The sequence below is a fragment of the Schistocerca nitens genome, chromosome 1 (assembly GCF_023898315.1).
Source record: "Schistocerca nitens isolate TAMUIC-IGC-003100 chromosome 1, iqSchNite1.1, whole genome shotgun sequence".
Taxonomy (NCBI): Eukaryota; Metazoa; Arthropoda; class Insecta; order Orthoptera; family Acrididae; genus Schistocerca; species Schistocerca nitens.
The window spans coordinates 573,774,886-573,792,618 of record NC_064614.1 but is presented as its reverse complement, the minus strand read 5'-3'; positions in this window follow the sequence as shown (position 1 = coordinate 573,792,618).

Sequence of the window (17,733 nt, the reverse complement as noted above, 5' to 3'; positions counted from 1 at the left end):
AGAGACCTTTGGAGAGAAGAGAACCACTTGTATGAATATCAAGAGCTCAGATGGAAACCCAGTTCTAAACAAAGAAGGGAAGGCAGAAAGGTGGAAGGAGTATATAGAGGGTTTATACCAGGGAGATGTACTTGAGGAGAATATTATGGAAATGGAAGAGGATGTAAATGAAGATGAAATGGGAGATAAGATACTGCGTGAAGAGTTTGACAGAGCACTGAAAGACCTGAGTCGAAACAAGGCCCCGGGAGTAGACAACATTCCATTAGAACTACTGGTGGCCTTGGGAGAGGCAGTCATGACAAAACTCTACCATCTGGTGAGCAAGATGTATGAGACAGGCGAAATACCCACAGACTTCAAGAAGAATATAATAATTCCAATCCCAAAGAAAGCAGGTGTTGACAGATGTGAAAATTACCGAACTATCAGTTTAATAAGTCACAGCTGCAAAATACTAACGCGAATTCTTTACAGACGAATGGCAAAACTGGTAGAAGCTGACCTCGGGGATGATCAGTTTGGATTCCGTAGAAATGTTGGAACACGCGAGGCAATACTGACCTTACGACTTATCTTGGAAGAAAGATTAAGAAAAGGCAAACCTACGTTTCTGGCATTTGTAGACTTAGAGAAAGCTTTCGACAATGTTGACTGGAATACTCTCTTTCAAATTCTGAAGGTGGCAGGGGTAAAATACAGGGAACGAAGGGCTATTTACAATTTGTACAGAAACCAGATGGCAGTTATTAGAGTCGAGGGGCATGAAAGGGAAGCAGTGGTTGGGAAGGGAGTGAGACAGGGTTGTAGCCTCTCCCCGATGTTATTCAATCTGTATATTGAGCAAGCAGTAAAGGAAACAAAAGAAAAATTCGGAGTAGGTATTAAAATTCATGGAGAAGAAGTAAAAACTTTGAGGTTCGCCGATGACATTGTAATTCTGTCAGAGACAGCAAAGGACTTGGAAGAGCAGTTGAACGGAATGGACAGTGTCTTGAAGGGAGGATATAAGATGAACATCAACAAAAGCAAAACGAGGATAATGGAATGTAGTCAAATTAAGTCGGGTGATGCTGAGGGAATTAGATTAGGAAATGAGACACTTAAAGTAGTAAAGGAGTTTTGCTATTTAGGGAGTAAAATAACCGATGATGGTCGAAGTAGAGAGGATATAAAATGTAGACTGGCAATGGCAAGGAAAGCGTTTCTGAAGAAGAGAAATTTGTTAACATCGAGTATAGATTTAGGTGTCAGGAAGTCGTTTCTGAAAGTATTTGTATGGAGTGTAGCCATGTATGGAAGTGAAACATGGACGATAACCAGTTTGGACAAGAATCGAATAGAAGCTTTCGAAATGTGGTGCTACAGAAGAATGCTGAAGATAAGGTGGGTAGATCACGTAACTAATGAGGAGGTATTGAATAGGATTGGGGAGAAGAGAAGTTTGTGGCACAACTTGACTAGAAGAAGGGATCGGTTGGTAGGACATGTTTTGAGGCATCAAGGGATCACAAATTTAGCATTGGAGGGCAGCGTGGAGGGTAAAAATCGTAGAGGGAGACCAAGAGATCAATACACTAAGCAGATTCAGAAGGATGTAGGTTGCAGTAGGTACTGGGAGATGAAGAAGCTTGCACAGGATAGAGTAGCATGGAGAGCTGCATCAAACCAGTCTCAGGACTGAAGACCACAACAACAACATTACTTTCGTTTACACGAAAGACATGCCGCACATATTGATAACGAGGAAGTCTGCGTCTTCATACGTTTCCTCCTTGAAATCTGTATGCTCTCTTATATACTAAGTAGCCTGATCATTGTTTCAGTAATGTTACCCTCTTGTTTGACCCCGTAACGATGAACAGATTCCAAATGCATGTCTCTGCATGAAAATAGCTGTTCGAACCCTTCCTGGGTTGCTTTTTGTGTTTTATTGCTTGGAATTCCTGAAGCAGACCACTGTGCCTTCTCCTCTTGTGGGTTAGGTCTCAAAACTAAACCGCTTTTTATCCAATGGCATAATTTATTCAGAGAGCATCAGCACAAGACTGTCAAACAAAGCCTTCCATTTACAGTTGCAACACACTAACCAGCACTGACCGAAGTGTAATCCACGGTCATGGTCCGAAATTAGCAGCTGTCTGCTACTGTGGCAAAGTCCGTACTACACTTTCGATTCCGCAGCACCATTTTATCTGGTAACACTGTGTAGTTGCAGAGTTGTGCCAGCATGTCTGTCCTCACACTGTCAACTTTATGTATCTCACTTCTCCTGTAGCGTTGATCACAAGGAGCAGAAGTAAATGAGTGTATTCTGCATGACGTAACATTCAGTATTCCCTTCTTTCATAGCCACTCTTCATGTGCATCGATACCAAATAGGAATGTGAAAACTCTTGCGAGTGAGAGAATGACAACAACAATCGTAACAAGAACAATCAAATAATGAATAATGTTTATTCCAACGCAGAATGAGAATGGCTTTAAATATAGAAATCTATATCTATATCCATATCTATTGATCTTTGAGTTGGCACAATGCAAATATATTCTTAGCATTTAGTTACTGAATTTAGTTCGGGATGTTTGCAGAGAAAAGGAAAAGTCGGTACTTCTCGCTAGTGTAATATAATGTGAACCAGCAACTACCCTTTCCTTAGAACACGACTCAAGCAGGTCCCCAAGTAGGTACCAAGGCACTGCTGCATTCTGTTCCCTGACATTGCTCTGATGACGGTTAATACAGATAGTTCCGATTATGAAATACAAAACGTATTGCAGGTTAGTTCCTAGGATAGTAACATTAAATTTGCGTTGTAGACGGCACATGAACGTGACGACTATCCATATTACTCATCAATATAAAAAGACAATATTATGGGAATTTAGCAGGATTACTCAACATGAATTCTGAAATTGGTTGACTGACCGCACAGGTGCTAAACGTCGTCAAGAGTATACGATGGCCTAATCGCATTAGGAATATGAAAATCGTCTTCGACAGCTCGCAACTTTCACATTGCTATCTCCACCCTACTCCAGACAGCCCTCGGTGGAGCTGCACTAAGTTGCCGTTGCAATGTAAGGCCTTCAAACCGACAACAGACCACATATTGAAAAATACAAGCGAGTTCTCTTGCAGCGTAAGCTTATTGTAACTAATCTAAAAATTATTGGACAGGAACATTGTCCTATTCAAAAAAAGCTGTCTAGCAGGTCCTCTAATCGCTCCTTGGTACAGTCGTTTGACTATTGAAAATGGTTCCAACAAGTCACCACTAGAAAACACTGCTCTGTACCGCAATAACTCAAGATGTAAAGTAATACCACGGTACTACAAATATCAGGGGACACCTTATCACAGATAAGACTGTCCTTAAGGCTTGTAAGCTCACATTTATTACAATAAATGACATACCTGAAATGTTACCACTCTCATTATTACGTCAGATTGGTAATGCACGTAGTAAGTTCGTCGTATTCATGATTTCCTCTTCAAAGTAACATACCGTACTTATTATTTAACACAAAATGACATTAAAAATTTAAGTTATTCACGAGCAGCTAGTTGAGAATATGTATGAACTTCAAATGACACGACGAACCGTCTTGTTCCGCATATGGATTCAAACCCAGCTCATGCAGACTAAGCAAAGATTTCGTTACTGACGGAAACTAACAGTCATTCCTGATTAAGCATACAGAGAGTGATATACCTCGATTATAGACAGTATCAGTTAGCAAATATCAACTTTAAATTGCATAACGCAAACATGTTTAACAGACGCGAATTCCTACCCAGCATCTATTGTCCCTGTTAACGAACTACGAGAGATGTTAAATATTGCTTCTTCACAAGTAACTTACTTGAAATGCCGTGAGGTAAAGCTTTGTGTTGGACACGGATTCGAAACCAGAACCTAATCGGATTGCTATCGAAGCACAGTCAAATGTGACATATCGGATTTTCGCGGCAGTAGCTAGATGTTTTAACTGAAATGACGAGACGAAACATTAATTTTTTCCTTCCCAGGACTCCTACCCGGCACCTATCGCTGTTATATTCTAGAGAAAACGAACGTCAAATATGGGTTTGTTGCGCCAGCAGTGATATGTGAGCATGTTTGAACTAGAAATAATATGACGAAGAGTTCAGCGCTCACTGGGAATAGAGCCCCACACATATCGTTGTTGACTACTCACAAAGAGACGTCAGCTACCGAAGTTTTCTCCACCAGCTGCTCAGAATAACTTCTTGAACTTACAGTCATCTCGCAAATAGTTCTGTGTCTCACTGGGAGTTAAAAACGTCATCGTTAGTGTTGACAACGAATGAAAATACATTAAAAATCAAAATTCTTATCCACCAGCAGATAGGTGTTCTCATGCTATAGCTTGATAATACATAATTAAATCTTTAGTGACAGGCCAGGATTCGATCCCATTCACGGGTAAAATGTGGAGATGTTAAGGAATCTGCAGTTTTGAACAAACAACAAATTGTAGCCGAGCTGTATTGTCACGAAGGGATCAAATTCCGCGTTAAGGGCGGTCTGAGTTGCATTCCCAGTTCAGAACCAATCTTATCGACATACAGAAGCTCAGATAAAAGATGGAATAAGTGTCCTGTGACCATACATAGCGTTTGTTTCGTCACTTGAAATAAATAACTAGTATAAGAAAGGTTACTGGTGATAGAGTTTCTACATGTCGCCACTCCAGACTTTATTGTGGTTCAACCTACCGTCTACTTGGTAGAGAAGGAAAATCATCTTTAACGTGAATTTTCAGACCACACTGCCATTACACCTTCTTCACTTGGTGTAGCCAGGAGAGAATGGACTCTGTCTCTCCCTATCTAAAATCATTGACAGAAGTGGGAATCCAACCGAGACCATAGGTATAACAACCTACCATCCGTCCAACAGACCACGAAATCCTCTTCTCTCATTTTTCTATCGTAACGCCGTTGCGCCACACTGGATGAGAATTCTGACACACAGGCGTCCTGTAGTAATTTGCACCATGTTCAGTAAATTCATTTACTTGGTTGACCGAATCACCATGAACTAGCTGCCTCGGCTACCCAGTGCATACATTCCACTCTATATTTTGTAATCACCGAAATAAAATCACGTAACTGCCACCTACACAGAACTGCCAACAGTGTAGGATGCAGAAGTTTAAATAGGAAGTGTTCCTTTCCACTTGAGCTATTCTATTGCGCCATCTGTTTGTAGAAAACGATCAGTGAAAAAAAAAAAAAGCTGTAACTGTTTGTCTCTCAGAAGTCAAGACCTGGCCATATGCATGATCTCACAGTGCTGTGGAATCAAAAAGTTCTGGAGGAATAGTTGTCGAGCTCTGAAGCTGTTGTAGCTACGTGTCAGCTAGTAGCGTAGATAAGATGTCGCGAGTTCGAATACATTCAGTGCTACATTTTTTAAAACGCAATTCTGCTGTCTGCTGAAGTTGTCAATCTAATGGAACTTTGAACATACTTCCCTTCACTTCTCAACCCAAAGTAGTCGCATGTGGAAAAAGGGCTAACTACTGTGACATTTTGTTCTGTTCAGGTTTAATAGACAGCAGGCAGCAGATGCATCTCGAAGATGTGTAGGGAGAGCGCATCGTGCCATAATATGTCAGAAAAGTATTTTCTACATTAGCTGTCGTGTGGTAGTGAGATTTTATTCTTCTTCAAGCTTTGTTTGACAGCTTTAACTCAGAACAAGTTTTCTACATGCATGTAATCAATAAACTGCACGTGCATTGTCATACTGTCATAGATAACATCAGAGAATTCGCATATATCGTTGATGATTAATTTCTCTCTCATGTTTACTATTGTTTTAACAACACTAAAGGAAACCTTACGAAAATTGTGCACTGTATTATAAGAAATGAAATAAAACTAACCACAATAACCTTACGACGAAAGTATGTTTTAATAAAACCGAGTATCTGTACACAAATGTGCCTCTATCGACACGAATTAGTAAAATACTACTCACTTAGATTTTGATTGGGTCTGTGTTTCATTGGTATGCTGTGTCGTACTCAAGAGGTATGCAAATGTGGCATTTCATATATATAGTTACGTATTCCTAGAAACCCAAAATTCCTTTGTCAGCAGCGGAAAGAGGCGTTGCCTGTTGTGCAGCATTGTACGTTTTTCAACATTGCACTATGAGCCGAAAGTATTTTCTTGCGATTTCTTTATTGATGTTTGATCCGACTCCTTGTAGCTCTTTCACAGAAGGGATAAAAAACGTTGCAGTCAGTGAGACTGGAACTGCAAACCACAACAAACGCTTTTACACAGGTCAGCAGGTTACCACAGAGCTGGCGAAGAGGTATGGGTCTGAGTGTCCTCTTACGACGGCAATAGTGCCTAGAACACGTAAACCGCTATTTAAAGGTCGAGATTAGTTGCGATTTCCACCTGCAACGACTTTCCTGGGCTGAAAACCATAAATTTACAATCTTTTGTTACCCTTCAAGCGATAATAACTCAGACTATTCAATGGAAATGACAGGTAAAATCAAGTGAACTTTGAGGCTTAATTCCGTGCACACCAGGAAGTAACTCGTCGATCACAGAGTTGCCAAACATACGTTGCCTTGTTGCCAAATCTCAGTTACAGTACCAGCAGGAAGAAGACGAACCGATGTGATCCTACAGCGGGCTGGGAAGTGACCATAGCCGGTGTCTCCAAGTCGCGGCTGCTACGGCCTGGAATACGTAATGCGTCTGACTCGCTTACTGTAACTAGGTTTAGGGACTGGAGCGTAGTTACTAATAATACTCAGAACTGACTGCAAACTAAGCATCATAAATCAGTAACTCTCATTGTTGTTTTTATATTTCTTTAGTAAGTGTACTCAAAACTAAGAAACTCAATCACAGGCGTTTTCGTGCCTCGCCGATAGTCGAGCACAACAAACAAATAAAAATAAAAAAGAATGTTTATATGTGTGTGTGTGTGTGTGTGTGTGTGTGTGTGAGTGTGTGTGTGTGTGTGTGTGTGAGAGAGAGAGAGAGAGAGAGAGAGAGAGAGAGAGAGAGAGAGAGAGAGAGAGGGAGAGATAAAAATGAATGAGAGTGTAAAAAATTGTTGTAAAGAAATTGAATCATGGTATTTAAAGAAATCTTTCATTGTAATGACACGTTCCACATCATTACGAAATGTCGTATTCATGATCTATGGAACAAGAAGTAATCTAATGTAATGTAATCTAATCTAATCACATCATATTGATGACTAGCCATAAAGAGTCATGAATTACCGAAATTTTTGCCAATACCAGTAACCAAATCTAAACTTGAAATAAAAGTTTTGTAATAAACCGTGACTCCTATCAAGACCCTTTCGTCCCTGTTATCTAACCACGAAAGATGTCTGATATACCTCCATTCTGAAGTAACAAAGTGTGCATGCATTTAAAGATGAAGTGCATGATGTGAAGTTCTGTGACGGAGATACAAACCCAACACGTAATCGGATTGTTAACTAAGAAAAATCAAATGTTACGTATCGGTTTTTCTTACGAGCCGCTAGGTGTCTGAATCTAAAATAAGGATACAAACTTTTGTGCCTAAGAGACAATCGAACTGCACACCTACCGTGCATCCACGAACGTAGCTTAAGCATCAGTTTCTTACTCACGAACAGTAAGATGTGTGCGTGTTTCACCAGAAATAACGACACCTATTGCGATTGTTGGCAACACATGAACAGACATTAAAAATGCGCGTTAATTTTCACTAGCAGGTGGGTGTGCACTTGTTAGAGCTGGAAATGAAATTATGAATATTTTTGTACTGGATCAGGATTCGGACCCACATATTTACCTTTGGAGGAGACCTAGAGAAGACTGCAGTCTTGGGAAAAGGAACGAAATGATTGAACTATACTGTTCCGAGAGATTCAGATCCTCGAAAGAGGAGATACGAATGCGAATCACAGTCCAGCACCAAATTTTTCAACGTCTCTAGTTCAATCAAGTACAAGTAAACTAAGAGCCGTGTCCCTTTAAATGGCTATCGGTTCATCAAATAAAATAAAATTTGCTAATGAAATTAGCTTACTGGCGACTGTATTTCTGTTTACAATGACTTCCGCTATGTCATTTCCCAATGTAAACTGGCTCTGCCAAGTTGGTAATGAAGGAACGTGATTCTTAATGCTGATTCTGGATTATAATGTCTTTCTCTTGAGGTTACCAGAGGTAAAATAAATCTGTTTGTGCCTCTTAAAAGCAAATGCCTGAACCCACGAATTGCACCTGTGATAGTTCGTTCCACCAGACCATTGTGGCCACATTTCCCAGCCCCTGCAGTGTGCTGTAACGGATGATGTGCTTAGCTTACAAAATTAATCACGGTGGAAAAAATGCGAGTCTATTAAATGGTTAAGTAGAAGCATGCTTCTGACGCAGAGATTATGCTATGCTCATGTCAGCAGGATGTAAAGATTCTTCTAGTCATAATAGGCTGGATGTGAAGCCCTTTTTGATTTTTCACAAATTCAGCAAATTTCTTAGTTCGAGAAAATCCACTGTGAAGTGTGAAGTTGCCGGATAATTCGATTATTACTGTTATTATTACTATCATTTAATTCATACCGCTGCTGGAACACGACCGTAGTCTTGAGGTAAAACGCGAGACCAGCTAATATGACGTCTGGCGACCCAAAGCACATATCGACAAAATTTTTATCGCCCCTTTCCTCTCGGTGCTGAAGCTATGAGTGTAATTCAAGCGAATCTACTATATAATATTATCTGGTCTCGCGTTTTACCTCAAGACTACGGTCGTAGTGAAGAGTAATGTACTAAGACTGGAGTCAAGACTTCCTCTGGGAAGTGCCGCAGTCTACATGTTGCCAGATCGAGCATGTTGCCAGACATAGAATTCTGAGAGGAGCACGACTGTATTGTCCACCTTACGTGAACGACTCGGCGGTCAATGTTTTGGTCTAAGACTGTATCTACAACACATATTGCACGCTGAAGACCCAGAAGAATTAAAAAAAACAAAAGTAGTTTATGAGAGCAACGTTAACCATAGCGTTCGAAGTATTCATAGTATTGTATACGTGTGTGTAAACGCCTTCCAATGACCACTCAAGGAAGACAAGGATACACAGTCTAGCTTCAATATTATAAATACGCCTCAGTTTGTGGATGAACTCAGACTTAGGTTGATAATAATTTTGAATATTTAGCAGCACTGTACCAATTGGTGTTAAACTCGTTTTCAACCATTGATTCCCATAGCTACAGGAACACTACTTGTGATACCTCTTAGACAAAATACTTAAGCAGTGTTATCAGACGAAAAGATCAACCTGACACAAACTGTGGGAAGTTTGTTTCACAACCTTCGTACCTGGATAATGAGCTTTTTCCTATTTGAGATATCTGTGAACGTTGCTGCTTAAGACGACTTAAGCAGAAACTAAATTCCCTCAGCTTCGATAATGTTTAAAGAAATCGTCTTATCGGCACTAACTCGTGATTTGTGAATTGTTTACCGGCCGCACTCTGCCGTATTTCGCCGGTTGGAAGGCAAAAGCTTACTAACAAATTTCAGACAGAAATTACTGTTACAGTGTACTTATGGAGCCAAATGAGTGGATTGCGTATTTTCCGGTGAGAAAGAGCACTGGCAAACAGTCTTCGCTACATGAGGTTATTTAAACTGGTGTCACTCTGAGCTAGAATTTATGGTCAGGTCAATGTTTCGGATGCGAGTTTTGCAACTGTGAAATACTTTCCTACATTATAGAAGCGAATATTCAATTTGAACTAATATTGCGAAAATTTTGTACTTGGACAGCTTAGAATGAAAATACTTCTGTTTATTTCAACGGTAAACAATAGATTTTCTAAAACATTGTCTGTCATACACAACTTGAAACAGGTCATGTCGACCAAATCATGTGGAAGAACTGACAACGACGTATATCGGAAGGCAGTAAGATCTCTTGCCTTTTGGTTTGTCAGTACTCGATAGCCATTTCTAGGTGCAAGTAAATGACGAAAGGCAGCGCGTTTTTGTCATCACGTAACGTCTTCGTCAATTACTTTACTTTTAATGTAATCTAAGAGTAATTGCTGATGTTTGATATTAACATGAAAAGGATTCCGTAGACAGGGAAAGAACCTGTTCTTGGGAAACTACTTCTATAGTAACCAAAAGGCATTAAATGATCTTCAAGCACTTGTGTTCCAGCAGCGGTGTGAATAAAATGATAGTAATAATAACAGTAATAATCGAATTATCCGGCAACTTCACACTTCACAGTGGATTTTCTCGAACTAAGAAATTTGCTGAATTTGTGAAAAATCAAAAAGGGCTTCACATCCAGCCTATGACGCCTAGAAGAGTCTTTACATCCTGCTGACATGAGAATAGCATAATCTCTGCGTCAGAAGCATGCTTCTACTTAACCATTTAATAGACTCGCATTTTTTCCACCGTGATTAATTTTGTAAGCTAAGCACATCATCCGTTACAGCACACTCCAGGGGCTGGGAAATGTGGCCACAATGGTCTGGTGGAACGAACTATCACAGGTGCAATTCGTGGGTTCAGACATTTGCTTTTTAGAGGCACAAACAGATTTTTTTTTACCTCTGGTAACCTCAAGAGAAAGACGTTATAATCCAGAATCAGCATTAAGCATCACGTTCCTTCATTACCAACTGGGCAGAGCCAGTTTACGTTGGGAAATGACATAGCGGAAGTCATTGTAAACAGAAATACAGTCGCCAGTAAGCTTACTTACATTAGCAAATTTTATTTTATTCGATGAACCGATAGCCATTTAAAGGGACAATGCTCTTAGTTTACTTGTACTTGATTGAACTAGAGACGTTGAAAAATTTGTTGCTGGACTGTTCAAAAATGGTTCAAATGGCTCTGAGCACTATGGGACTTAACATCTATGGTCATCAGTCCCCTAGAACTTAGAACTACTTAAACATAACTAACCTAAGAACAGCACACAACACCCAGCCATCACGAGGCAGAGAAAATCCCTGACCCCGCCGGGAATCGAACCCGGGCGTGGGAAGCAAGAACACTACCGCACGACCACGAGATGCGGGCTGGTGCTGGACTGTGATTCGCATTCGTATCTCCTCTTTCGAGGATCTGAATCTCTCGGAACAGTATAGTTCAATCATTTCGTTCCTTTTCCCAAGACTGCAGTCTTCTCTAGGTCTCCTCCAAAGGTAAATATGTGGGTCCGAATCCTGATCCAGTACAAAAATATTCATAATTTCATTTCCAGCTCTAACAAGTGCACACCCACCTGCTAGTGAAAATTAACGCGCATTTTTAATGTCTGTTCATGTGTTGCCAACAATCGCAATAGGTGTCGTTATTTCTGGTGAAACACGCACACATCTTACTGTTCGTGAGTAAGAAACTGATGCTTAAGCTACGTTCGTGGATGCACGGTAGGTGTGCAGTTCGATTGTCTCTTAGGCACAAAAGTTTGTATCCTTATTTTAGATTCAGACACCTAGCGGCTCGTAAGAAAAACCGATACGTAACATTTGATTTTTCTTAGTTAACAATCCGATTACGTGTTGGGTTTGTATCTCCGTCACAGAACTTCACATCATGCACTTCATCTTTAAATGCATGCACACTTTGTTACTTCAGAATGGAGGTATATCAGACATCTTTCGTGGTTAGATAACAGGGACGAAAGGGTCTTGATAGGAGTCACGGTTTATTACAAAACTTTTATTTCAAGTTTAGATTTGGTTACTGGTATTGGCAAAAATTTCGGTAATTCATGACTCTTTATGGCTAGTCATCAATATGATGTGATTAGATTAGATTACATTACATTAGATTACTTCTTGTTCCATAGATCATGAATACGACATTTCGTAATGATGAGGAACGTGTCATTACAATGAAAGATTTCTTTAAATACCATGATTCAATTTCTTTACAACAATTTTTTACACTCTCATTCATTTTTATCTCTCCCTCTCTCTCTCTCTCTCTCTCTCTCTCTCACACACACACACACACACACACACACACACACACACTCACACACACACACACACACACACACACACACACACACACACATATAAACATTCTTTTTTATTTTTATTTGTTTGTTGTGCTCGACTATCGGCGAGGCACGAAAACGCCTGTGATTGAGTTTCTTAGTTTTGAGTACACTTACTAAAGAAATATAAAAACAACAATGAGAGTTACTGATTTATGATGCTTAGTTTGCAGTCAGTTCTGAGTATTATTAGTAACTACGCTCCAGTCCCTAAACCTAGTTACAGTAAGCGAGTCAGACGCATTACGTATTCCAGGCCGTAGCAGCCGCGACTTGGAGACACCGGCTATGGTCACTTCCCAGCCCGCTGTAGGATCACATCGGTTCGTCTTCTTCCTGCTGGTACTGTAACTGAGATTTGGCAACAAGGCAACGTATGTTTGGCAACTCTGTGATCGACGAGTTACTTCCTGGTGTGCACGGAATTAAGCCTCAAAGTTCACTTGATTTTACCTGTCATTTCCATTGAATAGTCTGAGTTATTATCGCTTGAAGGGTAACAAAAGATTGTAAATTTATGGTTTTCAGCCCAGGAAAGTCGTTGCAGGTGGAAATCGCAACTAATCTCGACCTTTAAATAGCGGTTTACGTGTTCTAGGCACTATTGCCGTCGTAAGAGGACACTCAGACCCATACCTCTTCGCCAGCTCTGTGGTAACCTGCTGACCTGTGTAAAAGCGTTTGTTGTGGTTTGCAGTTCCAGTCTCACTGACTGCAACGTTTTTTATCCCTTCTGTGAAAGAGCTACAAGGAGTCGGATCAAACATCAATAAAGAAATCGCAAGAAAATACTTTCGGCTCATAGTGCAATGTTGAAAAACGTACAATGCTGCACAACAGGCAACGCCTCTTTCCGCTGCTGACAAAGGAATTTTGGGTTTCTAGGAATACGTAACTATATTTATGAAATGCCACATTTGCATACCTCTTGAGTACGACACAGCATACCAATGAAACACAGACCCAATCAAAATCTAAGTGAGTAGTATTTTACTAATTCGTGTCGATAGAGGCACCTTTGTGTACAGATACTCGGTTTTATTAAAACATACATTCGTCGTAAGGTTATCGTGGTTAGTTTTATTTCATTTCTTATAATACAGTGCACAATTTTCGTAAGGTTTCCTTTAGTGTTGTTAAAACAATAGTAAACATGAGAGAGAAATTAATCATCAACGATATATGCGAATTCTCTGATGTTATCTATGACAGTATGACAATGCACGTGCAGTTTATTGATTACATGCATGTAGAAAACTTGTTCTGAGTTAAAGCTGTCAAACAAAGCTTGAAGAAGAATAAAATCTCACTACCACACGACAGCTAATGTAGAAAATACTTTTCTGACATATTATGGCACGATGCGCTCTCCCTACACATCTTCGAGATGCATCTGCTGCCTGCTGTCTATTAAACCTGAACAGAACAAAATGTCACAGTAGTTAGCCCTTTTTCCACATGCGACTACTTTGGGTTGAGAAGTGAAGGGAAGTATGTTCAAAGTTCCATTAGATTGACAACTTCAGCAGACAGCAGAATTGCGTTTTAAAAAATGTAGCACTGAATGTATTCGAACTCGCGACATCTTATCTACGCTACTAGCTGACACGTAGCTACAACAGCTTCAGAGCTCGACAACTATTCCTCCAGAACTTTTTGATTCCACAGCACTGTGAGATCATGCATATGGCCAGGTCTTGACTTCTGAGAGACAAACAGTTACAGCTTTTTTTTTTTTCACTGATCGTTTTCTACAAACAGATGGCGCAATAGAATAGCTCAAGTGGAAAGGAACACTTCCTATTTAAACTTCTGCATCCTACACTGTTGGCAGTTCTGTGTAGGTGGCAGTTACGTGATTTTATTTCGGTGATTACAAAATATAGAGTGGAATGTATGCACTGGGTAGCCGAGGCAGCTAGTTCATGGTGATTCGGTCAACCAAGTAAATGAATTTACTGAACATGGTGCAAATTACTACAGGACGCCTGTGTGTCAGAATTCTCATCCAGTGTGGCGCAACGGCGTTACGATAGAAAAATGAGAGAAGAGGATTTCGTGGTCTGTTGGACGGATGGTAGGTTGTTATACCTATGGTCTCGGTTGGATTCCCACTTCTGTCAATGATTTTAGATAGGGAGAGACAGAGTCCATTCTCTCCTGGCTACACCAAGTGAAGAAGGTGTAATGGCAGTGTGGTCTGAAAATTCACGTTAAAGATGATTTTCCTTCTCTACCAAGTAGACGGTAGGTTGAACCACAATAAAGTCTGGAGTGGCGACATGTAGAAACTCTATCACCAGTAACCTTTCTTATACTAGTTATTTATTTCAAGTGACGAAACAAACGCTATGTATGGTCACAGGACACTTATTCCATCTTTTATCTGAGCTTCTGTATGTCGATAAGATTGGTTCTGAACTGGGAATGCAACTCAGACCGCCCTTAACGCGGAATTTGATCCCTTCGTGACAATACAGCTCGGCTACAATTTGTTGTTTGTTCAAAACTGCAGATTCCTTAACATCTCCACATTTTACCCGTGAATGGGATCGAATCCTGGCCTGTCACTAAAGATTTAATTATGTATTATCAAGCTATAGCATGAGAACACCTATCTGCTGGTGGATAAGAATTTTGATTTTTAATGTATTTTCATTCGTTGTCAACACTAACGATGACGTTTTTAACTCCCAGTGAGACACAGAACTATTTGCGAGATGACTGTAAGTTCAAGAAGTTATTCTGAGCAGCTGGTGGAGAAAACTTCGGTAGCTGACGTCTCTTTGTGAGTAGTCAACAACGATATGTGTGGGGCTCTATTCCCAGTGAGCGCTGAACTCTTCGTCATATTATTTCTAGTTCAAACATGCTCACATATCACTGCTGGCGCAACAAACCCATATTTGACGTTCGTTTTCTCTAGAATATAACAGCGATAGGTGCCGGGTAGGAGTCCTGGGAAGGAAAAAATTAATGTTTCGTCTCGTCATTTCAGTTAAAACATCTAGCTACTGCCGCGAAAATCCGATATGTCACATTTGACTGTGCTTCGATAGCAATCCGATTAGGTTCTGGTTTCGAATCCGTGTCCAACACAAAGCTTTACCTCACGGCATTTCAAGTAAGTTACTTGTGAAGAAGCAATATTTAACATCTCTCGTAGTTCGTTAACAGGGACAATAGATGCTGGGTAGGAATTCGCGTCTGTTAAACATGTTTGCGTTATGCAATTTAAAGTTGATATTTGCTAACTGATACTGTCTATAATCGAGGTATATCACTCTCTGTATGCTTAATCAGGAATGACTGTTAGTTTCCGTCAGTAACGAAATCTTTGCTTAGTCTGCATGAGCTGGGTTTGAATCCATATGCGGAACAAGACGGTTCGTCGTGTCATTTGAAGTTCATACATATTCTCAACTAGCTGCTCGTGAATAACTTAAATTTTTAATGTCATTTTGTGTTAAATAATAAGTACGGTATGTTACTTTGAAGAGGAAATCATGAATACGACGAACTTACTACGTGCATTACCAATCTGACGTAATAATGAGAGTGGTAACATTTCAGGTATGTCATTTATTGTAATAAATGTGAGCTTACAAGCCTTAAGGACAGTCTTATCTGTGATAAGGTGTCCCCTGATATTTGTAGTACCGTGGTATTACTTTACATCTTGAGTTATTGCGGTACAGAGCAGTGTTTTCTAGTGGTGACTTGTTGGAACCATTTTCAATAGTCAAACGACTGTACCAAGGAGCGATTAGAGGACCTGCTAGACAGCTTTTTTTGAATAGGACAATGTTCCTGTCCAATAATTTTTAGATTAGTTACAATAAGCTTACGCTGCAAGAGAACTCGCTTGTATTTTTCAATATGTGGTCTGTTGTCGGTTTGAAGGCCTTACATTGCAACGGCAACTTAGTGCAGCTCCACCGAGGGCTGTCTGGAGTAGGGTGGAGATAGCAATGTGAAAGTTGCGAGCTGTCGAAGACGATTTTCATATTCCTAATGCGATTAGGCCATCGTATACTCTTGACGACGTTTAGCACCTGTGCGGTCAGTCAACCAATTTCAGAATTCATGTTGAGTAATCCTGCTAAATTCCCATAATATTGTCTTTTTATATTGATGAGTAATATGGATAGTCGTCACGTTCATGTGCCGTCTACAACGCAAATTTAATGTTACTATCCTAGGAACTAACCTGCAATACGTTTTGTATTTCATAATCGGAACTATCTGTATTAACCGTCATCAGAGCAATGTCAGGGAACAGAATGCAGCAGTGCCTTGGTATCTACTTGGGGACCTGCTTGAGTCGTGTTCTAAGGAAAGGGTAGTTGCTGGTTCACATTATATTACACTAGCGAGAAGTACCGACTTTTCCTTTTCTCTGCAAACATCCCGAACTAAATTCAGTAACTAAATGCTAAGAATATATTTGCATTGTGCCAACTCAAAGATCAATAGATATGGATATAGATATAGATTTCTATATTTAAAGCCATTCTCATTCTGCGTTGGAATAAACATTATTCATTATTTGATTGTTCTTGTTACGATTGTTATTGTCATTCTCTCACTCGCAAGAGTTTTCACATTCCTATTTGGTATCGATGCACATGAAGAGTGGCTATGAAAGAAGGGAATACTGAATGTTACGTCATGCAGAATACACTCATTTACTTCTGCTCCTTGTGATCAACGCTACAGGAGAAGTGAGATACATAAAGTTGACAGTGTGAGGACAGACATGCTGGCACAACTCTGCAACTACACAGTGTTACCAGATAAAATGATGCTGCGGAATCGAAAGTGTAGTACGGACTTTGCCACAGTAGCAGACAGCTGCTAATTTCGGACCATGACCGTGGATTACACTTCGGTCAGTGCTGGTTAGTGTGTTGCAACTGTAAATGGAAGGCTTTGTTTGACAGTCTTGTGCTGATGCTCTCTGAATAAATTATGCCATTGGATAAAAAGCGGTTTAGTTTTGAGACCTAACCCACAAGAGGAGAAGGCACAGTGGTCTGCTTCAGGAATTCCAAGCAATAAAACACAAAAAGCAACCCAGGAAGGGTTCGAACAGCTACTTTCATGCAGAGACATGCATTTGGAATCTGTTCATCGTTACGGGGTCAAACAAGAGGGTAACATTACTGAAACAATGATCAGGCTACTTAGTATATAAGAGAGCATACAGATTTCAAGGAGGAAACGTATGAAGACGCAGACTTCCTCGTTATCAATATGTGCGGCATGTCTTTCGTGTAAACGAAAGTAATATCCCGCTTTAACTCTTCTTACGTCTCAAATGAAATGAATGCCATGAGGAATCGAATATTTGTTGACTGCGTCTCTTCTTGCTTCCATCCGTACCAACATATTTCTTCATTCTCGTGGTAATCATGACATTCTTTTTGTATGTTGCAAAAGATTGCACGTGGACAAATTCGACATCGAGGTGCAAAGCGTTTGGTATCTACCATTATATTCAATTCGAATAAGCTTCAGATGTATTTTTACTTCGTTTGTATTTTTAGATGATTATGAACGTTACGGAAAATTATCTCACATGCTTTATGTTGAATGAGAAACATTGAATGACCCGTTTTGCTTT